The following is a 23,080-nucleotide window of genomic DNA, read 5'->3' on the forward strand; positions in this document are numbered from 1 at the left end:
AAATAGGAAAAAGAGTACGTCAAGGCTGTATCCTGTCACCCTGCTTATTTAACTTATATGCAGAGTACATCATGAGAAACACTGGGCTGGAGGAAGCACAAGCTGGAATCAATATTACCGGGAGAAATATCAATAACCTCAGATATGCAGATGACACCACCCTTATGGCAGAAAGTGAAGAAGAACTAAAGAGCCTCTTGATGGAAGTGAAAGAGGAGAGTGAAAAAGTTGGCTTAAAGCTCAACATTCAGAAAACTGAGATCATGGCATCCAGTCCCATCACTTCATGGCAGATAGATGGGGAAACAGTGGAGACAGTGGCTGACTTTATTTTTCTGGGCCCCAAAATCACTGCAGATGGTGACTGCAACCATGAAATTAAAAGACACTTACTCCTTGGAAGGAAAATTATGACCAACCTAGACAGCATATTAAAAAGTAGAGACATTACTTTGTCAACAAAGGTCAGCCTGGTCAAGGCTATGGTTTTTCCAGTGGTCATGTATGAATGTGAGAGTTTGACTATAAAGAAAGCTGAGCACCAAAGAATTGATGCTTTTGAACTGTGGTGTTGGAGAAGACTCTTGAGAGCCCCTAGGACCACAAGGAGATCCAACCAGTCCATCCTAAAGGAGATCAGTCCTGGGTGTTCATTGGAAGGACTGATGTTGAAGCTGAAACTCCAATACTTTGGCCACCTGATGCGAAGAGTTGACTCATTGGAAAAGACCCTGATGCTGGGAAAGATTGAGGGCAGGAGGAGAAGGGGAAGACAGAGGATGAGAAGGTTGGATGGCATCATCGACTCGATGGACATGGGTTTGGGTGGACTCCGGGAGTTGGTGATAGACAGGGAGGCCTGGCGTGCTGCGGTTCATGGGGTCGCAGAGAGTCAGACACGACTGAGTGACTGAACTGAACTGAATATGACATTATGAGGTAGGGCCTTTGTAAGGCAATTGGTTTAAGAAGATAGAGTCCTCAGAAACGTGCTTAGTGCCCTCATCAGAAGACGTGAGAGAGCCTGCTCCCCCATCTCTCTGCTCCCCTCCTCTTTCTGCTCTCCCCCATATGAGGATATCATGTGAAGAAGGAAGGCCATCTGCAAACCTGGAAGCAGCCTCTCACCAGACACACCTGTTGGGATCTTCAGAAACGTTTGCTGTCTAAGCCATGAAGCCCGTGGTGTATTTGCTAGAGCGACCTGAGCTAAGACAATGTTCAAGTACAATCCCTCAGAGAGGTCTTCCTTGGCCTTGCTTTCTGAAATAACATTCCTCCACTACCACTACCATCACTCTGCTCTTTAGTCTGCTTTACTTTTTTCTCTGCGGCATCTTACGTTAAATTCTACACGTATTTTTTGTGGATGTAAGTTCTCCATTGTTATCATTGGCTTCCCCCACTAGAATAGAATGATCCTAATAACCAAACACCATGTCCTTAGACACTCATCTGTTGAATGATTAGTAAACTATAAAGTCAAGTTCAATACTTCTTTAGGAGACAGCTTCAAAGAATAAGTCATCTTAGAATCAATAAGCATGCATTGTGTGTCCTGTGGGATGTTACACCCTTCTGCCTACCCTGAGACATCACACAGTATCACAGCTAAGAGAGATGGTTCTGGAGCTGGACCACCTGGCTTTGAAACCTGACTGTGTGACCTTAAATAACATACTTAAATCTCGGCTTCATGGCTGCCTCACTTATAAAATGACAACAGTTCCGACCTCACGGGTTGCTATAAATATTTAACAAGTTAATGCCTGTCTACTGTTTGAAAAATACCTGGAATATAATAAGTGCCCAGTGGCTCCCCTGGTGGCTCAATGGTAAAGAATCCACCTGCCAATGCAGGAGACACAGGTTTGATCCCTAGGTTGGGAAGATCCCGTGGAGAAGGCAATGGCAACCCTCTCCAGTGTTTTTGCCTGGAAAATCCCCATGGACAGAGGAGCCTGGTAGGCTACAGTCCATGACTTAGCTACTAAAAAACGACAAAGTGTTAGGTACAGATCAGCAACGACTGTCATTTTAGGATCCCTCCTTCCTCTACACAGCTTTCTGAACATAGATTATTTCTCCAGTGTTTATTTTATAATATCCAGCTCTTATCCTCTACCTGCTTTAGTTATTTCATGTTCTTTTTTATCTTTATGATCCAACATACCAATGATTTATTTTTATCAACAAAATGCATGTACAAGGTAATATATCAAGTGACATAGAGGATCTCACAAGAATAAACCATTTCTTGATTTCCCTATTCCTGCTATTAGTTTCATTCTCTGAAGATTACAATTCTTAAAATTTTCTGTTTTGGTCGCCTGGTGGTTATCTTCATAACTCTTGATAATAGGCTTAAATCTCTTGTTCTTGATTCATATCAAGTACTTTCCTCATACTGCCCTGATTTCCAACCAAAGTTTAAGGTATATCATTTTCCCCCCCTCTGTTCATTATCATTGCAATTTCAAGTACTCAGGTCTTCATTTGTGTTTCCATCAACTTTTTTTTTTAAGTGAATCTGTCTTTATTCACAGACATGATTGTCCCTATAAAAAATTCTATGCATACTACAAAAAAAAGAAGTCATGAGAATGAATACATTGAGTTTAACAGCTCACCAAAGAACATATATGGATGGCAAATAAACATATGAGAAAATGCTCAACACCATTAGCCACTAGGAAAGTACAATTTAAAGCCACAATGAGCTACCACTGTACACCTATTCAAATCTCTAAAACGAAAAAGACTAACCACAGCAAGTGAAACTGAAGATGTGGAGCAACTGGAACTCTCATACGCCACCAGTGGGGAAACGAGATGGCACAACTCCATCTCCAGTTGGTGGAATTCCACCAACTTTTAACAATCATATCTTACTCCCCATTTTAGGAGGTGAGAATAGTAGCACATTTAGTCCTTTCTTCTGTTTCCACATTCCACCTTCTGTCAGCTACAGCTTTACTCTGTTGAGGCTGCTGATTGTAATCTAGCCTACAAACATAACCATGTCCACCATACTTAGTCCATAATCAACTATTAAGGACAGGAAACCAAGAAAAGCACCTGTATAATTATGATAATACCACTATGCTCACAGCCAGGCTAAGGAAGAATTAAGACTTCAGTCTCTTACCAGAGATCCCAAGTCATGATTACACATCCATTGTTGCTTCCCTATGCCAATGATGTTAAACTCTATGAGTTCCCCTCACTTTTGATCAGGTATTACTTACCTATGTCAGTACCCCAGTCACCCCCTCCCCCGCCATTTGATACAAGTACTGAACTATAAATATTTACATTATTAATTGAAGCTTCATTAGCATTTGAGGAATGTCTAGTTAACCTCAAGCAGCTTTAAGGACTTCACAGGTATCAAAAATGCTTTCTGAATGACTTTTATGAGCTTATCCTACTCCATCTAAATATGCACTAACAAACACTGACCATTTTATATGTAGGGACAGCACTGGGGTGATAATGACCACCACATACCATTCAATCTAAACTGAATAAGCAATGAATTTCAAAAATACATCAAGCATCAAATCCTAGTTTGGCTTCTATCATAAATTATTTGCTGCCCATCAGCATTCCTTATATTTTCAATTGAAATATGGTTTATTTATATATTGGTTTCAGATATGCAGCATAGTGAGTCAATATTTTTATAGATCATACTCCATTTAACATTATCACAAAATAATGGCTATTTTGTGTACAATATATCCGTATTGCTTATTTATTTTACACAGAGTACTTTGTATTGCTTAATCCCATGCCCCTATCATGCATCTCCCTCTCCCCACTGGTAATTACTAGTTTGTTTCCTGTATCTGTGAGTCTATTGTTATATATGTTTTATTTTTTAGATTCTACATATAAGTGAATATACAGTACTTTTCTCTGATTTATTTCATTAAGTGTAATACTCTCCAAGTTTATTCACATTGCTGCAAATGGCAGAATTTCATTTTTATGGTTAAGTAATGTTCCACTATGGCAGCCCACTCCAGTATTCTTGCCTGGAGAATCCCAGGGATGGCGGGGCCTGGTTAGCTGCCTTCTAAGGGGTGGCACAGAGTCATACACGACTGAAGCGACTTAGCAGCAGCAGCAGCAATGTTTCACTATATATATATATACATTCACACACATATATATACACACATACACAACTTTTTTATCCATTCATCTGTTGGACAGTTGGGTTGTTTCCATATCTTGGCTATTACAAATAATGCTGCTCAATGAACATTGTGATATATGTATCTTTTCAAATTAATGCTTCTATTTTTTCCAGAAATATACCCAGGGGTGGAACTGCTGGATCATATGGTAAAGTTTTTTGAGGAACCTCCATACTATTTTCCATAGTGGCTGCCCCAATTTACATTCCCACCAACAATGTGCATGAGAGTGAGCGTGTGAGGGTTCTCTTTACTCCACATCCTCACCCACATCTGCTAGACTTTTTGATGGTAGCTATAGCTATCTGTCCAGAGAAGACAATGGCACCCCACTCCAGTACTCTTGCCTGGAAAATCCCATGGACGGAGGGTTCTGGTGGGCTGCAGTCCATGGGGTCGCGAAGAGTCAGACACGACTGAGCGACTTCACTTTCACTTTTCACTTTCATGCACTGGAGAAGGAAATGGCAGCCCACTCCAGTGTTCTTGCCTAGAGAATCCCAGGGACGGGGGAGCCTGGTGGGCTGCCGTCTATGGGGTGCACAGAGTCGGACACGACTGAAGCGACTTAGAAGCAGCAGCAGCAGCATTGCTATCTGCCAATAGCTATCTGTCTGTAAAGTGTATCTGTAAAGTGTAAAGTGCTATCTCAGATGGCTTTGATTTGCATTTCCTGATGATTAGAGCTGATGAGCATCATTTCATGTGCCTGTTGGCCATCTGTATGTCTCCTTTGGAAAAATGTCTATTCAGGTCTTCTGCCCATTTTTAACCAGGCTGTTGTTTATCTCTGTATATTTTGGATATTAACCCCTTCCCTTTCCCATTATCTGTAAATATTTTCTCCCATCCAGTAGGCTGTTTTCATTTTGTTGATGGTGTCCTCTGCTGTGCAAAAGCTCTTAAATTTAATTAGTTCCATTTGTTTATTTTCGCCTTTCTTTTGCCTTATGAAACAGATCCAAAAGAATACTGCTACAATTTACGTTGAAAGAATGTTCTATTTTCTCTTCTAGGAGATTTCCAGTTTCAGGTCTTACATTTAGGTCATTCACTTATTTTTGTACACGGTGTGAGGAAATGGTCTAATCTCACTCTTTCACATGTATCTGTCCAGCTTTCCCAATACCACTTATTGAAGTCTTTTCTCCATTGTATATACTTACCTTCTTTGTTATAGATTAATTGGAGAGCATTCTTTTTTTTTAACAAGTAAACAGATGTTTCGCTTTCTTCAACAAATCTCCATGTCCAAAATTCACCTCTTTTTAAAGATAAAACTATGCTGCTCTCCTCATTCATGGTAAGGGTACATTAAAGTTCTGGAACTCTGATCAGGCAGACTTTAGCAGAGTCCTATGGTGTCTCGGATTGGGGAGCAGACTTCTTTTATGGAATCCCATTACAGTAGATGCTGTTAATACAACCTCTACTTCAGACCTCTTTACCTATGGGCTATAGAGGGGGTTGTTTGGAGCCTGGCCTCCTCCTGTAATTCTTATGAAATAAATTCTCTAATGTGCATGATGATTTTTTTCTATGGACTTCAAAGGCCATCATTCCATTTGACCTCACAGCATACCTTTGAACTAGGCCAGGAGTCTGTGTATATATTCTTATTCCTTAGGTGAGAATAGTCTAGTGAAGGCTGCTCAGTCGTGTCCGACTCTTTGTGACCCCATGGACTGTATCTCCAGGCCAGAATACTGGAGTGGGTGGCCTTCTCCAGGGGATCTTCCTAACCCAGGGATCAAACCCAGGTCTCCCGCATTGCAGGCAGATTCTTCACCATCTGAGCCACAAGGGAAGCCCAACAGATGAGAATTAAAAGGCACAAGGAGGTCAAGCCCCTGACCAGAGGTCACCAAAATGTCAGGAGATGAACCAGGATGAGCCGGAATCTCTGCTTTTAAGGCCAGATCTCTCACTGCACCTAGATTCAGCCCAGGCAAATGTATGGGATGTGTGCATGCTTGCTCAGTCACGTCCGACTCTTTGTGACCCCATGGACTGTAGCTCACGAGGCTCCTCTGTCCACGGAATTTTCCAGGCAAGAATACTGGAGTGGGTTGCCATTTCCTTCTCCAAGGGATCTTTTCGACCCAGGGATCGAACTCACATCTCTTGCATCTTCTGCATTGGCAGGTGGATTCTTTATCAGCTGAGCCACCAGTGAAAACCTATGACATGTGCATGCTTGCTCAGTCGTGTCTGAGTCTTTGTGACCCCACGGACTGTAGCCCGCCAGGTGCCTCTGTCCATGGAATAAAAATAGAGGAAGTACAATCCAATGAAACCTGGAGATAAACTCTGGTTGCAAAAAGCAATGGTAGGTGTAGGGGAGCAGCTAAATTCCCATCCTCTGAAAGTTTCAAATAGTAAGAATAACAGATGACAAGAATTTTACACTGGTTTCATGGACTTGTTTTGCTAGTTTCTTTTCTGTTTAATAAGAAATAGACCCTTTTAGTCACAAATTTATTGTAAGCAGGCATTTTCAATTTGGTTCAAGAGGCCTCAACTGCTCTAAATCCTTAAAGAACTTTGAGTTGTTCACCTTTTTACCTTATTCCTCTAAAGGAGAATAACAATAAACAAAAAGCAGGAGCAGCAGACAGCTGTCAGGCTGGGTGGGAAAGATGAAGTAGGAGACGACATGGACCTGGCTGTCAGGACTGGGCCTGCAAGGAGAGAAGCTGAGAACAAAAGAAAAGTCAGCCTCAGGGGAAAGTTCCAAGACAGTGGTAAGAGCAAGAATGCCAAATGGAGTGTGTGCCTGAGAAATCCCTCTTGGGCACATTTGGGAATCAGAAGTGGGACATATGTGGTATCATGAAAATCTGATACCATTTCCTTCAACAGAGAAGAAAATAGAAGAATATTCAGTTTTTTAAAAAAATAGAATGAGGAAGGTATAAAGAAATGAAATTGCAACTGAAGATTGGGGAATGATGTTGGTTCTCAGACATGCTCTCTTCTTGGTCTGTAAACCCTTCCAGGGAAGTTTCATCTAATTCCATGGCTTTAGTTACTGGCAAGAGATCATGACACTGTCTCCATCATGGGCCTCTCTCCTCACCTCCACACTTGTACACTGGAATGTCCTGCTGGGTTGAGTTGCTGCTCAGAGACCCATGACCATAACATGGCTAGTGTCTCCATCATGAGCCTCTGTCCTTACAGCTACACTCCACCTACACACCCCACAGGGATCGCAAATGAATGTGCAAAACTGGACTCATCATCATGGCCCTCCCACCTCTGCCACCACATGTATGCTGCCTCTTCTCCATACTCTCCGTGGACCATCATTCTCCAATCTCCTCAGCTACTCAAGCCAAAACTAGAGAACCATCATCATCTACCTCTTCCCTTCCCTCAAAATCCACATGCAGGTGGTCACCAAGTCTTATCAGTTCTCCTCTTCAATCTCAAATCTGCTCATTCTTCCCCATCCTCACTACCGAGTTCAGGTCCTCATCATCTCTACTGCAGCTATGTCATCTGCTGTAACTAGTCTTTCTGTCTTCAGTCCCTTTCCCATCTCATTCACCTTCCAAACGTAGCCCAGGTTGCTAATCTAGCACAAAGCATGACTCATCACTTGTCTATGAAAATCTTCTAGGTGTTGCCTCACTGCCAATAGATGAAAGTTCAAACTCCTCAGCACATCTGATAAGATGTCCATGGTCTGGCCCCAACACACCCCTCCAGCCTGATTTCCTTCCACCCACACATACCCTACTCGTTATCAGATTATATAGCTCCCAAACATACCAGGAGACTTTATGGCTTTATGTCTCCTGTGTTGTGCTTGGTACAGACTAAGAGTTTAAGAAATGGTAGTTGCTATCACTACTACAAGGATGACAATGACAACAACATTGATGATGATGACAATGAATGGTCAACTAGGGTCAAACTGTGCATAGTCTTATGGACAAAAACCAAAGCATTTAGATTTGGAGCATAACAAAGCATTTAAGGATTCGGGGGCATGGTACTGATGAAATTATAATCTCTGGTAGCAGGTATTATAACTGACTAAAAAGGGAGAGGGGGGCAGGTACAGGAACCATTTGGGAAGCTGCTATGATAGTCCAGGTAGGAGGTGTTTAATATAGGAAATACACGTGAAAATGGAAGAAAACTTAAAAAATTCCTCACGACTTAATAGCTGCACAGAAATAACAATGAGCAAAATAGAAAGACTGTTAAAATTTCAGGAGCAGGTTAAAAAAAAAAAAAGGATCTGATGAAAATCTAGAATTTGGGGATGCAGATCAATTCATGTTTTTAAAAGGTACAAGTATAGATTTTATAATATAAGTATTTTTCATAGAGGTAAGAGTTGGGCTCACAAGAGCAGATAAGTGACTAAGAAGAGTTGAAGCATGAATTATTAAATAGTTCTAAACGTTACAGGCCAAAAAGCAAGAGATGGACAAAAAGAATAAAATTTGGCCAAAAACAAGGTGGCTCATTGGGAAAGGAACTTGAAATCAGTTGGAAGACTTAGCAGCTAGACATGTTGACATTTTAGAAAGGAGGGGGACCTAAGAAGAGAAAGAAAAAATTGTGGCTTAAGAAAATAATTCATTCATTCAACAAACACCCACTGAGTTATCTGTGCTAAACACTTTTCTAGGTGCTGGGCATAGAAGAGCCAACAAACACAGTCCCTCCCCTTGTAAAAGTTCACCTTCCAGTGTGAGAAGCGGACAAGGATGAAAACAACAAAAATGGAATATTAGGAAGTGCTTGCGACCATCTCTAAAGCTGCTAGGTGCGTGGGGAGGATACTCCAGGCTCAATTCTAAAAAGCTGCCAGAAGTCTTCTGACATATGTGGAGAGTGACTGTTCTTTATATACGGTTTGCACGAAATGAAATGATGCATCATGTTTACAATATAAATTGCCATGTAGGAGAGGAAGTTTCTGAGAAACTGCAAAACTAAATAGTGAAGCCCACCTCCACACAAATCTTAAAGGCTCTATTTCCATTCAATCTTTTATAAACAAACATAAGCAAAGGCATGTTTTTCTCTTAACCCTTAGCATGAAACCCTTTCTCTAGAAACCCTTAGATTTTGCATTTTCCATAAATCTTCACCACTCTGCCTAAACTACTGGGAAAAACAATAAAGAGCATTTAAAGAGAGCTTGTCAAAGCAATGACACTACTGTTTCCATATATGAATGCATAAGCCTAAGAACAGTCTAGCTCTTACCACTTCTTAAAAATAAGTTAAAATTTTCATATTCACCTCACTTGTTTTATTGTAGGTATTAAAGTTACTTTTTCCAATAGAAGATGGATATCAGAGAAACTGGAGAAGTTTCTATGCAATTTTTTCAATGGAACATGAGATACCTTTGGTAATCTATAACTTCCAAAGGCATAAAATTTTCAAAATGAAAGTCTCACCATTACACCCATAAATTATGACTGTTTAAATTAAATGGGGGGGAGGGGAAGCCTATGAAAGTGTGCTTTAGACCATAATGTAGTAAACACACACAAATATTTTATACAAATAAAAAAGAAACCATGAATATCTCAGCCTAAAAAGGTAGCACTTTATCTTAGCCCAAAAAACAATAGATAAGAAAACCATACTCTTTATTGGCCAAAGAACTAAATGAAGGAGAAAAACTAAAGCTTGCTTGCTTTAGATTTTCCCTAAAAAAGCTACTTTTTCTTTCTTAAAATAAGTTTCAAGTCAAAATGTAAGATGGGTCTATTTGGGAAACACAATTCAGATAACATAGGTGTTATTTGGCTCCCAAGATCACAACATACTCGCAGTAGCAAACAATGAGTGGAAGGGTTATCACTGTTGAAAGTCACAGAAACGGGGTCAAAAAATATTTTTAAAAAGGCAGGTAAGATTTTCAAAATTAGCAAAGTGGGGCCACTGGGTACAATAGCAAAGAGCCTTATATCCCTGAATGAATCTGAAAGTTATCACTTTATTATAACAAATGAGATATACTCTATGCTGTAAAATCTTTTAAAGAATCGGGGAAGGTAGTAGCAACTTTGGGGAAATTTTCTATACAAAAATTGGCTATGATAAATTTGGATTCTTGAGTAAGCAAACCCTTAGCAATCAAGAAATTTGTTCTAGAAATAAACAGCCCTCCCCAAAGTTCTGAGTAGTCAAGAGTTCGCTGTTGTAAAACACATGAAAAGATGTTCAACATCACTCATTATTAGAGAAATGCAAATCAAAACCACAATGAGGTATCACCTCACACCAGCCAGAATTGCCATCATCAAAAAGTCTACAAGCAATAAATGCTAGAGAGGGTGTGGAGAAAAGGGAACACTCTTGCACTGTTGGTGGGAATGTAAATTGATACAGCCACTATGGAAGATCGTATGGAGATTCCTTAAAAAAATAGTAATAAAGCTACCATATGACCCAGCAATCCCACTCCTAGGCATATACCCTGAGGAAACCAAAACTGAAAAAGACACATGGATCCCATTGTTCATTGCAACACTATATACAGTAGCTAGAACATGGGAGCAACCTAGATGTCCATCAACAGATGAATGGATAAAGAAGTTGTGGTACATACACACAATGGAATATCACTCAGCCATAAAAAGGAACACCTTTGAGTCAATTCTAATAAAGTGGATGAACCTAGAACCTATTATACAGAGTGAAGTAAGTCAGAAAGAGAAAGATAAATACCGTATTCTAACACATATATACGGAATCTAGAAAAATGGTACTGAAGAATTTACTTACAGGGCAGCAATGGAGAAACAGACATAGAGAACAGACTTATGGACATGGGGAGAGAGGAGGAGAGGGTGAGATATATGGAAGGAGTAACATGGAAACTTATATTACCATACGTAAAATAGATAGCCAGTGGGAATTTGCTGTATGGCTCAGGAAACTCAAACAGGGGCTCTGTATCAATCTAGAGGAGTGGGATGGGGAGGGAGATGGGAGGGAGGTTCTAAAGGGAGGGGATATACGTATCCCTATGGCTGATTCATGTTGAGGTTTGACAGAAAACAACAAAATTCTGTAAAGCAATTATCCTTCAATAAAAAAATAAATAAATTACTAAAAAAAAATAAGCGTTCCCTATTTTAAGCGCCTTTCATTTTATGCTTGAATGGCCAATTAAAATTGCCACACTTGATGTCTCAATGAATTTCAGGCAGGAGAAAAAAAACATGCTGTCAAACTGTTCTTGACATATTTTTTAGGTTAGTTTCATTTTTCTTCTTACAGCACTATTTAGGTTCTTGCTAAAATAAATTATTAGGAACTTTTGAATGAGCATTCTATGAAAAAATGTAACCATGCCCCAGTTTAAAGGTTGTATTTCATCACTGTAGGTGATTTACCCTGTATAGCAGACAAAGTGGTTTTATGAGTTAATTTTCTCCAACACCACGTTCTATGAGATACCTACTCTCCAATCTCACAATGCTTTTTGACAGAAGTTAAAACTTTGCAGGGAGAGTCTTACAGGGTCGTTAACTGACAACCCTCCCTGAACCCACAAGCATGGAAAGAGCAGTGGATGGGGAATGACAGAGAGGCCCTCAATGAATGTTCACCTCTGGTCTGAGCTTCTGTAAAGGCAGCACTGCAGGGGACAAGAGCATAGATTCATGTCTTCCAAATTGCAGGTCTTAGCCCATCAACGGGGAGTAAAACCAACATGGCAGATCAAGATCAGTATTTGGTAGAGGTTGCAGGTGGGATGGAACTTATCGGAAAAGACTGAGATGGTTGGATGGCATCATAGACTCGATGGACATGAGTTTGAGCAAACTCCAGGCAACAGTGAAGGAGAAGGATGCCTGGTGTGCTGCAGTCCATGGGGTTGCAAAGAAGGGACATGACTTAGCAACTGAACAACAAGAGCACATCTCACACAGTCGAGGCTAAATATTGTTCCATGAACCTTTGTTTTGAATACATTATCTATATGTCTATGTCTGTCCTGGCTTTCAACATAGAATGCACTTATTAAAGGGCAGAGTTGGCCACAAAGGGCTGTGTATGTGAACTCCACCCCCCAAATTCATATTTTGAAATCCTAACCCCCAGTGTGATGGTATTAGAAGATGGAGCCTTTAGGAGGTGACCTGGCTATGTAGGGGGGGTCCTTTATGAATGGGTTTAGTGCTCTTATGAAAGGGACCCCAGAGAGGGTTCTTGCTCTCCTTCCACCATTTGATGACAAAGAAGTTGGCAGTCTGCAACCTAGAAGAGGGTTCTCACCAGAACCAGACCATGCTGGCATCCAGAACTGTGAGAAATAAGCTTCTGTTTTTTGCAAGCCACCCAGTCTTTGTTACTTTGTTTTGGTAGCCCAAGCTGATTAACAGAGTTTTGTACTTCTCTATTATTTACAGTTCAAGGGACACTGAGTAACTGAAAAAGCCATGTGCAAAGATTAAAAGCAAGCTTAGCGTAAGCTAATTTCTGTTAACTGGTCTCTAAAGGATCCTACAATCCCGTTTCATATTCATTCTAAAAATACCTAGAAGATCAAAGATAATGTTTTTAGCCTTTAACTAACTCCTTATCTCTTATCTCAATAGCAGTTTTTGGTTCCTGTTAGAATGCACGTGTCCTCAGTTGCTCAGTCACATCCAACTCTTTGCAATCCTATGGACTGTAGCCCACCAGGCTCCTCTGTCCATGGAATCTTCCAGGCAAGAAAACTAGAGTGGGTTGCCATTTTCTTCTCCAGGGGATCTTCCCACCCAGGGGTCGAACCCCTGGATTTCTCTTGCATTTCCTGCACTGGCAGTTGGATTCTTTACTGCTGAGCCACCAGTGAAGCCCAAGTGCACTACAAAACCTTGGCATTTGGTGAGGCTTGGACAAGACCCTAGGATCACACTGGAGTCTTCATCCTGCGGCTGTTAAGGGCAGCCAACTATAGTTATGACCATGGCCTGACCACATTCCAGGAAGCAAAACCATCAAAGTAGGATGTTGTTTGGAAGAGCAAGTCCTCAGACTTGTGCAAGAGTTCTAAAGCCACAGATCTGGAGAGCCCCAGGGGCCAAAATGTGTCTGCTTTCTGAATGGCCTGCCTGGGTGTGAGAGGTAAGAATCCAGCCAGCATACCTACAGTCCTTTCCAGCCACTTCAATTGCTCTGGCTTCAGGATGGATGATGGATTAGAGGAGGGCCAGGGTGGACTCAGGAGCCCGGGGAGGTGATGGGTAGAATCCAGCAGAGAAATGAGAAGTTGGACTAGGGCAGAATCAGCAGAAACTATGAGAACCAGATGGAAGAGGGAGATATTCAGCAAGCAAGACTGACAGAAATAGGTGATGAGTTAGATGTGGTAGATGAGAAAGATGGGGTCAAGGATAGCTCCAAGTTTCTATCTCCTATGAGGCAGTGACTAGAGATGTCCATCACAGAGCTAAGCAAGAGGACAAGGCAGGAAATGATCAGGATTATGGTCTTGGACATGAAAAATTTGAGGTGCCTTTGAGATAGCCAAGTGCAATGTCAATTATGTAATCTAGTGCTCATAGAGAGGCCTAGGTTGGAGATGTAAATTCTACATTCACTATGTCTTTCTTTTTAAATTCTCACTCCAAAATTACACTTTGAGACACAAGTGTTTGAAACAGAGAAAAGAACGAGGGCTTTAAAATCAGAAAATCCAGAGATGGAACCATCTCTTACTGACTCTGTGTCCACGAGCATGCACCTAACCCGATCAGGTTTCCAATTTCCCCTTTATCAGTGAGGAAGCTGTAGTCCACCATCAGGAGCATGATGAAACTGAGAAGAAGCAACACTTGAGAAGTGCCTGGGACAGAGCAAGTTCTCCACACAGTGGAGCCAGAAAATGCTATGCTTTTTTATATACCCCCTAGCACTTGATATTGTCCTGGCTAAGGATTCCATCAACATTTAGTATGTTGAACTGACTTGAAATACTCAGAATTGTCAGCAAACCACTATTTCCGAGACAACCACTAGCTCTCAAAATCATTCCTCCACCTGGCACCCTACTGAAGCAACACCCAAACATAAGCTATGCATGGAGTACATATCTTCCTCCCATCACCCACATACCCTGGTGCATCTCCCAGCCCTGGGAGTACCCACCACTTGGCAGGGACCAGTGACTATCTAGAGCTTGTTTATACTATCTCAAGTCCTTGATACCCAATCCAGTCATATGAAGTTGTTCTCTTGTGTTCTATAAGGATGTGAGAAAAGCCAAGACTGGCTCTATCTCTCCTCTGGTATTTCTAGAGCAGGCAGATGGCACCCTCTCCACACACCCTGAAATTCACCTGGGAATACCAAGCACTTCAGGAGGCTTAGATTTGGAGCAATGGGTTTACCATTTCCTGCCAATATTGGGATTTCCCAGGTGGCTCAGTGGGTAAAGAATCCACCCACAATGCAGGACATGCAGCAGAAGCGGGTTCCATCCCTAAGTTGTGAAGATCCCCTAGAGGAAGGCATGGCAACCCACTTCAGTATTCTTGCCTGGAGAATCCCCATGGACAGAGGATCCTCACGGGCTATAGTCCACAAGGTTGCAAAGAAACGTGACTGAAGCAACTGAGCACGCACGCATGCGCACACACACCAATATTGAGTGTGCTTCAGAAACACTTGTCATTCAGATTGTTGCTCCCCATCCCCAGAGTTTCTGACTCAGTTAGCCTGGGGTACAATGTAAGAATCTGCATTTCTAACAAGTCCTCAGTTCTAGCGACAACACCCAAGAACCTGGCTTCTTCCTGAGACTGGGTAATTGCTATGTCTAACTAACATTTAAAAACATTTAAAAAGAAAGTTGGGAAGGTTTCCCCGGAGTGTCATAGGAAGTTGCCCTGTATATTATCACAATAGTATCTCACTTAAGAGTTATATATGTTTGGGATTTTGGTACTTTCAGATCTTATTTTAATAGTTTCCTAATGTTTTGTCTTATGCTTCATAATTTCTACTTATTTGTTCTGTTATTTTTGAAAAAGAAAAAGCAAGAACTCTTTAAATAGAGATACCTCTTCATACTGATGCCAGAACCTAAACCATCACGTTCCTTTCTTCTGGAGGACCCAGCTGTCATTCTCATGGAGTTGTCATAACCAGCCTTTAAGAACAATCTTCACAACTCAAACTGTTTGGCTTGAGAAACCTCAGTGGTGGCCCAATTCATCTTGACAGGATGAATGGGACCTATTCATTCACTGACTTATGTTTACTAGGCACCTACTGTATGTCAAGCATTTTCTTGATAAGCAATGTTAAGGAACCATGACATCCACCTTTAAGGAGTTTATAATCTTGAGTGTGAGTTTGAGTAGAGGTGATAAAAAAAATAAGTAAAATACATAAATGTATAAGTATCTACTGTGATAGGTGAAGAAAAGATATGAAAAAGGTCCCCTTTAGGTTAGATGATCAGGGAAAGTGTCTAGAGAAGGTGACATTTAAATTGATTAACTTAGAGAAGCTTAAAGTCCATTCTTGTCTATGTATCCTGAACCAAATTCACTCTTACGCCACTCTGGGAGCTTTAAAAATGTTTATCTGATAATTATAAACAGTAGAAAGAACAGATTTCCTATTTAGATTATTTCTGTTAAGGAAGAGAAAAAAATCATTCCTAGGAACATTGCTTAAAAAAAAGTTGGTGGTCTGGTGAATAAATACCATTTATGAAGTAAAAAGAAGGACTACTATAAACTATTAAAACTAGTATTTATCAGTTTGCCTGACATTTCAAAGAGGGTCTGGAAAATAATAAAATCAGAATAATCATGAAATGTCTCAAGGTTTTGAAGAGTAATCTTCATGTAAATTCATAATCTGTTCAGTATATATTTATTAAATCCCCACCTTTTCCCACACATAATGCTAAGTCCCAAGAATACAAAAATAAACAAATGTGATGCCTAACCTTTCCCACTGACAAATATTAGCTAAATACCTATGATGCACTTACCACTTCCTCAAGCTGGTCATAGTTTTGCTTCTTTTTATTGTTGTTTTGTTTCCTTACTTCATCAGTAAATGCTATGACCAAACGATCAAGAGACACTTATGCTGATCATAGTATTTTTTTAAAGTATGCTTTAATTGTTGAAAATCCTGGATAAATAACAAGGTCCTATTGTACAGCACAGGGAACTATGTACAATATCCTCTGATACACCATAATGGAAAGAATTTTTAAAAGAATGCATGTGTGTATGTGTGTATATATATATGTACAACTTAGCTGTACCTCAGAAATCAGTAACATTGGAAATCAACTATACTTAAGCAAAAAAACAAAAAGAAAGAAAGAAAGAAAGAAAATTCACTACTCAATAAGTAGAATCTACTGAATTTCTTGTGCAAATCTATGAAGCAAAGAAACACATTTTTATGGCTAGCTATAATTTCCTCCTAAACCCCTTGCTCAACATTATTGGCTAGCAATGGCTTAAGTATCACCTTTCTCTTACAAAACAGAGGAATTTTCTACAGTCCTGGGTCTTTAGTCCTGGGATTTTTGTTCCAATTCAAGGTAATTATACTGTACTTTCTGGGCCTGCGGTGCTTGTAAGCCCCATCCTTGCCTGAAGAAACTCTACTGAAAGACACAAGCCCATTTTTAGTGGGAGCAATACTACACACAAATGCTATGTAGTTCAATACACAATTTTATAACTGACTTTCTAAAACCTTTAGAGAAACAGGTCTCAAGAACTTACTCACCCATTAGTCAACTCCTCCAAACATACTGCACACCTACTGTTAATTCATCCCATAAACAATGCAGAAGACTTTCTAAAAGAAGAATACACACTTCATGGAGTTGTCTTTCAAACACAGGTTTAACTTAAAAATGACGATACCTAAGAACTGTCAGTTGATGAGACATGTAAAGACATCTCAGTTATTATGTTTTCAAATCTTCCCAAGAGTAACCTAATTTGGGTAAGATTCCAGTGTTTTCCTATATTATCTCCCTATACACCTCTGATGGGCTTCCCTGGTGGCCGAGATGGTAAAGAATCTGCCTGCAATATGGAAGACCTGGGTTCGACCCCTGGGTTGCGAAGATCCCCTGGGGAAGAGAATGGCTACCCACTCCAGTATTCCCTGGAAAATTCCATGGACAGAGGAGCCCAGCAGGCTATAGTCCATGGGGTCACAAAGAGTTGGACGTGACCAAGTGACTAATGCACACACATACACACACACAACCCTCTAACGAAGTCAGACACAAGTAGCTACAATTGAGAATGGAATACATAATATTAAGGCTGGTTCCCTGGCCTAATCTTTTACCCTGAAAGGAAACTGACTGAATAAAACGCTTTGTCAATAGCAGCCAATTTTGACTAAACAGTACTTCAAAAATGTCATCAAGAGATTAAGCTTAACATTTAAAAAAAAAAAGAAAAATACTAAATAAAACAAAAGGCTAGGTTTCTCCCCTCCTCAATTTCCCTGGCATTTAGAAGAACTGCCTTAGATAAGTCCACAAATGAACAGCTGAGCTACATAATGTACAGTTCTAACTGGGCAGCTTCTAGAAAAATAAAAGGACTCCTTCCAACCCCAGTTAATGTGCTTGATACAAAAAGAACATGTTACTGCAACAAATATATTTCTGGCTTGATTTTTACAGAGTAACTAATGAAGGCTCTAGCCATAGGGGAAAAGAATAATTTTTCCAGGATATTAAATGTTCTGACTCACACCATTTAACAGAAGTACAACTTAAATGAATATTCAAATTAAATATATCCATATTTATGACTTTATCCATGTATGACAAAGCCTGTGGCTTCTGGTTTTATTAACCAGGAAGAAAAGTCTGGAAAACTACCATAGATTTGTATTTCTATAATATAGTTCCTTCTCCCCAAGCACTGGTGGAAGCAAAGTACTAATTCTGAGTCTAGTGATACATATATAAGCCAAGAGAATCATAGTGAATGGATGAAAATGGACATTGCCTCCTTTATTATCTGTTTGGACAAGAAGATGTAAAAATATAAATACGAAACCATTAGAAATGTGACACCTCATGAATAATTACTAGTAAACAGAAATTTTCTGTTAATCTGATTTCTAGAAGTCAAAAATGCACTCTCACCATAGAACCCCTAGTAAAGCAAGAATTTTAAGAATTTCACATTAGCCATAGTCCTCCTGCTAAACATCTGTGAGACTACAAGCAAGTCAATTCATCTCTCCAAGCCTCAGTATTTTACCCATAAAAGGCCCAAGTTTCTGAAACAGTTAATATTTGAATTCTTTATCCGAAAGAAATCTACCTCAATCCCCCCATGGCTGAATCAGTAAGACCCATTCTAATTATGTCATCATCTTCTAAAAGTTAAAACACTCTTCTGTGCATATAGGAAGGATGGGTGGAAAGAGAACAGGATTCTTAGAGGGAAGAGAAACTAGGTTGGTTTTGTTAATTAGGTTCCTCCTCTGAAACCACGAGTCAGTATTAGCATATGCTGAAAGTTACCCAAATATAAGAATGGTTGGTGTCTTCATCTCGACATATTCTTTCAGGAAAGGGCACAAGTCAATTTCTAGGAATGTATATTTCAGCCAGTTGCACATTACTAACAACTAAGGCAGGCAAGAGGCAAGCAAAAGAGAATGACATAGATGTCAGCTTATGGTCTACACCGAGAAATAAAAACTCATCTTTATTCGATGTATTCGGGAAGGAAAGGCACAACATGCACCTGCCAGCTTCAGGAGGCACACCTCTCAGAGGTAAATTACCTTATGGGTCAGCAGATGCTGGGAATTGACATGATGAGATTCTTTCTAAGGATGGTAAGATGCTTTGTTATCCTCCTTCATTCAACTCTTCATTGACTACTTACTATATCAAATCCCAAAGCCAAAAAAATAAATGAAGGTATGAATTGACAGTCTATAATATTCAGGTAAATCTTGACATTTATTTTAGAGTAGTGCAGCCCCTGAGAATATTTCCAAGTAAAACAATAATACTAAACAATATAGATGCTAAGATAAAGCACCCTTGGAATTTTCTTTCCCTTCATTAAGTGGCATGTGATGAAGGGGAAATGTGTGTTAATCTCTCAGTCATGTCCAACTCTTTGTGACCCCATGGACTGTAGCCCACCAGGCTCCTTTGTCCACGGCATTCTCTGAGCAAGAACACTGGAGTGGGTAGCCATTCCCTTCTCAAGGGAATCCTCCTGACCCAAGGATCAAACCCAAGTCTCCTGCACTGCAGGCAGATTCTTTACCATCTGAACCACCTCATTAAGTGGTATGTGATGAAGGGGAAGTAAATTACAAGTGGAACAGGTAATTTGGATTACCTATCAGTTAATACAGGGTGAAAAATTTTCTTTCCCCTAGAGAAATGATTTTATTGGATTACAAATTTATTGATAAGCATTATAGAATGCTAAAACCAGAAAGAGAAAAATAACTCAGTGCAAACTTCTTGTTTTATATGTGAGATACTTGAGGCTCAAAGGTGGTAGGATTTGGTCCAGGTTATACAGCTAAATCCCTGGAGGAGAAAATGGCAACCCACTCCCCTATGTTTTTGCCTAGAAAATCCCATGAACAGAGGAGCCGTGTGGGCTACAGTCCATGGGGTCACAAAAGAGCCAGACACGACTTAGAGACTAAACAAAAACATACAGTCAAGTATACTGCCAGAACTAGAACCCAGGTCACCAGCAAGCATACTTAACAGTCCCTGATGTCCTGTATCCCATGATGTCTCCTCATTGCTGTCAGAAGTGAAACAATGTCACAATCTACAAAGCAAAGGACCAGCCATCAAGAGCTTTGAGTTCTAGTCTTGTAAACTCTACTAGATTAGACATGATACTATACAAAACTAAACCTCAGTTTTCTTATCTGTTGAAATTTGAACAGTAATTCACAGTGAGACCGTGCAAACCACAATAAATGTAGAAATGTCTGGCCACTGTAAAAACCTTATACAAGTACAGACCTAGCACTGGGTGGATGATAATAGTGGTGGTGATGACTTCAGACAACCTGGCTTCAACTCTTAATTCCAGTCACTTGTTACCTTGGTAAGTCATTAAACCTGTGAGCCTCACATTCCTCTTGTGAATATCTGGTTAACAATTCTGGCCCTGCCTCCCCCAGAAATGGTCAGAATTAAAACTTTTTCAGAAAAGGTTGTTGTTGTTTCAGTTGCTAACTCAAATCCGACTCTTTTGGAACCCCATGGACTATAGCCCATGGGATTCCTCTGTCCATGGGATTTCCCAATGAAGAATACTGCAGCGGGTTGCCATTTCCTTATCTGGGGAATCTTCCAGATCCAGGGATCCAACCTGAACCTCCTACATTAGCAGGCGGGTTCTTTACCACTGAGCCACCAGGTCAGCCCTTTCAGAGAATATGAAAAAGCATCTACAAAGCAAGGCACTGATGCAAATGTGAGGTATTACCAAATCCCTCTAGTCTTATTTGGACAAAGATATAACAAGATTTTATTCATTTTTTCAAGTGTTCCTCCTCAACTAAGACATCATTATGCATCAGTCTCAGTCTTACCAGCTTTCTCATCAGTTTTCCTAAGTCTCCACAGAAGGCACCATTTCCCTCAGCTCAGAGATCATGCTTGCTGCTTCCTCAACTTCCCACTGGCAAGGACTTATCTGAGAAAGGTTTATTTCTAGGGCCTCCTTTCGACTGGAAATGCCCTGACAAAAGCTTCCATGAACACTATTATACTTCATCACATTAAAAGTGGTAAGGAATCCAACCCTTTGGCTTTTCTCCACTCCCAGGACTTCAGCCTTTACATAGAAGAGACAGAGAAGCCTGGGCGGATGCTTTTCACCGGAAGGGCAGCAAGGGTTTCCCAAACCCATGCTCGGTAGTACTGATGGGGAGACTGCTGCTTCTTTGTGGGTGACTAGCACATTCTTAGGCCCAACCGGCCTCTCAAGGGTCACTCACCTTAGAGCTAGGGCCCCTGGCAGGCTGAGACTATCATAGAAAAATAGAAGGGTGGGGGAGTGGGGGTGCGCAGTATTTTTGTTCTGCAACATGCTAGCTGCCTTAAAAAAAAAAAAAATCATAGTAACTAGCATTTCCTTGCTAACAACCCAGATTTCAGTTGATTAGAAGGAAAAATTCATCAGCCTATCCAAACAACTCTGGAACAGGTTTCCATCCAACCATGCCGGGCGTCGGAGACAAGTGAGTTGGGGGTGGGGGGGGCAGTTAGAATTGACAACAGGCTTATCTGCATAGATGAACGATAAGCTGCCATTTGTTGTCTTGTTAGGTGACTCTTGGCACCGGTTTGGCAAATCAAACCCCGGAGTTCTCCCTCTCCGGTGCCCCCACACTCCCACCCCCCAGTCCCAGCTGTTGAAGCGTCATGTTGACCCGGCTGGGGAAGAGAAACAAGGGAAACGCAGAAGTCTGTATATTGCTGCATTTAGGTTGAAACCACGCCGCACCTGTTCAATCCGGCTCCCGGCGCCAGAAATGACCAGAACATCGACTCGCAAGCCCCTCTTGAGATCCCAGGGGCGCCTAACAAGTTCGCGTTGTTTAATATCCGGAGAGGGTGGTGGGAGAGTTCTCTTTTTGCAGCCAAACTCAGCTGACTACCCAGAAAAAGGGAAGGGGGCTCCGGGTCCTGTGAACCCAGAGTGACCCCCAGTGTCACTGCGGCCCCGGGGATCCGGGTAGTAAGCGGAGTGGGTGCCCGCGGGGAGCGCGCAGCCGTGGCCCGGAGGAATGAAGGTCCCGCTTCAGTGGCCACGCGAACCCCCTCCGCCCTATCTCCAGCACCAGACGGACAAAGTCAGAGCGTCGAGAGATCGCCAGGGTTCATCCGAGACTCAGAGCCCCCAAGCTCGAGTCCAAAAGGAGGGTCGCGGGAGGAGGGGCAGGGGACGCGCAGGAAACTTACCTCACCGGGACAGCCTTCGGGCACCTCCGGTGTCGAGACCAGTTGCGCCACAGCGTGCAAGTTATCGGGACGTTGTCTCTTCCCCGGGTCGAAAGGAGAGCCGCGCAGGCAAGGGGCGTGGGGGGGAAGGGGGGGGGGGTCAGCGGGGCGGGGCCCGGGCCCGGGCGCAGCGCGCGGAGCCGGCAGGTGCCGGGGCCCGAGCCGCGGGGCCAAACTCGCCCCGGACGCGCCTCAGCGGGGGCGCGCGGCTGCGAGTGTGCAATGCGCGCGCGCCGCGGCCAGAGTGTGTCCCCGCTTTCCCCTTCCTTCCCCGCCGGTCCTGCGGCCAGACTGAGCCCGGAGCAGCAGCCGAAGCCCCCGCTGCTCTGAGCGGCTCCACCGCCGGGCGCACTCTGGCCGCGGCGCGTTCGGGGTCGGGGTCGGAGGCCGGGGACTGAGGAGCAGGGCGCCCCCGGGCTTGGGCGCAGGTTCCTGCGCAGAGCGCGCCGGAGTCGGAGCGAGGAGCGGAGAGAGCGGGCTGCGCGGCGGCGGCCGCGGCTCTGAGAGGCTGCAGGCCCCGCCCGCCGGCCGCCCAGGCTCTTCCCCTTTTCTCTCCACCCCCTCGTTCCATCCCCGCACGCCCTGCAGGGAAGCCAGACCGGTTTGCAGCTGCGGCGGCGGGAGCCTGTACCGCAGTAGGACTGGGCGTCCGAGTCGACGTTGGGGACAAGGCGCTTGGTCCCGCCGCCGCGTGCCTAAGACAGAGAGCGGGGGTGGCGTGGGCCCCTAGATCCAGCCGCTTCCTGCAGGGCTAGCCAAGGGCTTCCCGGCGGTGCTCAAAGTCTTGCAGCCCCGGACAACAGGGCTGTGTTTGGGACAGGGCTCCCGCTTCCTCGGACCACCAAACTCTTCGACACCTGGTCTCCTGCCCGCTGGACTCTGC

The 23,080-nt window shown here is 42.3% G+C and overlaps 1 protein-coding gene across 1 annotated transcript in view; it reads right to left on the minus strand.

Annotated features, from left to right (window-relative positions):
- The window catches only part of PIP5K1B (phosphatidylinositol-4-phosphate 5-kinase type 1 beta), a 323,645-nt gene extending 300,934 nt beyond the window's left edge, over positions 1-22,711 (minus strand). The window contains exon 1 of the mRNA XM_070480384.1: positions 22,159-22,711. The gene's annotated coding sequence lies outside the window, so the exon portion shown is untranslated. The remainder of the gene's footprint in view (positions 1-22,158) is intronic.
- Between the last annotated feature and the right edge of the window lie 369 nt (positions 22,712-23,080).

This window comes from Odocoileus virginianus, chromosome 18, assembly GCF_023699985.2.
Source record: "Odocoileus virginianus isolate 20LAN1187 ecotype Illinois chromosome 18, Ovbor_1.2, whole genome shotgun sequence".
Taxonomy (NCBI): domain Eukaryota; kingdom Metazoa; phylum Chordata; class Mammalia; order Artiodactyla; family Cervidae; genus Odocoileus; species Odocoileus virginianus.